The sequence below is a fragment of the Sinocyclocheilus rhinocerous genome, unplaced genomic scaffold, assembly GCF_001515625.1.
Source record: "Sinocyclocheilus rhinocerous isolate Xijiao unplaced genomic scaffold, SAMN03320098_v1.1 scaffold4386, whole genome shotgun sequence".
NCBI lineage: Eukaryota > Metazoa > Chordata > Actinopteri > Cypriniformes > Cyprinidae > Sinocyclocheilus > Sinocyclocheilus rhinocerous.
The window spans coordinates 116,342-118,492 of NW_015666739.1; the positions used below are offsets into that span (position 1 = coordinate 116,342).

General features: G+C 28.1%; 1 protein-coding gene and 1 long non-coding RNA gene across 2 annotated transcripts in view; one reads left to right on the forward strand and one right to left on the reverse strand.

The window, feature by feature from the left end:
- The window catches only part of LOC107733072 (metabotropic glutamate receptor 7-like), a 125,895-nt gene that overhangs the window by 78,268 nt on the left and 45,476 nt on the right, over positions 1-2,151 (reverse strand). The window lies entirely within an intron of this gene.
- Positions 802-2,151, forward strand: part of LOC107733074 (uncharacterized) — a 20,971-nt gene continuing 19,621 nt past the window's right edge. Inside the window, exon 1 of the long non-coding RNA XR_001638938.1 lies at positions 802-875. This is a non-coding gene — a long non-coding RNA (uncharacterized LOC107733074). The remainder of the gene's footprint in view (positions 876-2,151) is intronic.

Sequence of the window (2,151 nt, forward strand, 5' to 3'; positions counted from 1 at the left end):
GAAATAAATGAACTTTTCCACGACATTCTAATTTATTGAGATGCACCTGTATATATATATATATATATATTCTTAATATATATATGCACACACACACACACATATTTATTTATGTTGCCTCGTTGCTACAATGATCAGCAGCTTATAGTTATGCTAATGGACCATATTATTTGCATTAATTTTTAAAATATGGCATTGCCACTCAGAAATGTTAAAATGCCTTTGAATGTAACAACTACTGTATCATTACTGCCATACTTCACACATATGAAAAAATTCTGTCATCATTTCCTCACCCTGAAGTTATTTCAGTTCATGAGAGTTTATGAGAGATGTAGCAATGCTTGATTCATGAATAAACTGTTTTTGAGTCCCAATTCACAAAACCAATCTGAATAATTCATTCAGGAATTCATTCGAGTTGAGATCTTGTCACAGCTGTTAACCACCAACCGAGGAGAAATATTATAAGTTAATCATGACTTAAATGTCAGTCTTTTCCCTCACAGTAAGCTATTATATGAAGACTACAGTACTTACTGTATTGGTGCGAGTCATATGAAGTACTTTATGCCGCTTTTGTTTTCTTTTTCAGTTTTCATTTTTTAAGTAAGTTTCCTTATAAACTTGAATACATGTAAACAGTATTTTCATCAAATATGATGAATTAATAATTAATAAAAAAAACTGAATTGAGCTGGACGATGACATCACTGAATCACAGTGAACTGACTTTGATAAACTGACTGTTTACTATTGTCCTATTGCATTATCAGCACGCGTTTTTCCTGTTTAACACTGTGAAGCTGCTTTGACTCAATCTGTATTGTATAAAGCGCTATACAAATAAAGGTAAATTGACTTGACTTGTTATTGTCAAGTACAACTAAAGCTAAACTATTCGAAATCATTTTCTGTAACCAAGCTAACGAAGTTAAATAAAATAAAAAAAAACTCAAATAAAAAAATAAAAAAAATATTACACTAAACAAAACTTGAATCTATAATTGCTAAAACTAAAATAAAGATTGAATTTTGTTTACATAAAATTACTAACACATAAACAAAAATTATAATGAAAACTGAAAACATAAAAATAAAAGCTAATTCAAAATATGAATAAATACTATGTATGTATAATACTAAACACTGGTTTCTACATGTTGGTCAAGCCATGTGATGTTTGGCAGGATTTTTAAAACTCTTTTTGAGTTATTCTTAATATGTTACTATTCTTAATAGTACAATTCTTAATATTTTTCTTAAAATAATAATATACAATACAATGATATAAAAATATAACAATATAGTCATTTGGGTTTGGAATGACATTAAGGTGAGTAAATGAACTTGTGATTTACAGTATTTCAACTCAATTTCGACAAATATATCCTAAACCATCTTCAAATCAGAAATCACAAGTAGCACATTAAATACAAAAATGCACAGTCTAAACACACTGTATTTTGCGCATCTAACACACTTCCATCCTAAAGTCGGGTTACCAGGCTGTGCTCGACCTTTAGAACTGCGATGGTTTGTCCCATGGCTGCTGTTCTCTTCTCAAATTCTCATTTTTTCATGCTTGGCCGGATCGCTCAGGTTCATGCCCCAGTGTGCTGGGAGTGCCGTGGCCGAATGGAGTTTATAGGGGGGGGGGCTGCAAATTATTTCCATAAATTAAATTAAATTAAATGCATTTGTTTGTTTGTTTGTTTGTTTGAATGTTTTTACCAGTGATGTTATTGTTAAATAAAACTAAAGATAAACAATTAAAAATAATTTTGGGTAATTGAAGTAAAGCTGAAATAAAATAGAATATAAATATTACATGAAACTAAAATTATAAATAAATACATTTCTTGAAGTACACTTTTCATTTAGAAGTTTTGCATAGAAAAACTGAAATAGTAATTCTTGTAAAATGTCCTCCAAAAAAATACGTTGAATTTACAAAATGTACTAAAATTGAATTTACAGTTTAGTAAAATTACTAAAACTAAAACTGAAATAAAAAATAAAATATATAGAATTATTTAAAAACAAATAAAAATGACTAAAGCACATAAAATTAATACAACAAACTAAAATTAAAGTGGAAACTCAAAACAAAAAGGTAATTCAAAATATTAATAAATAAATATATATATA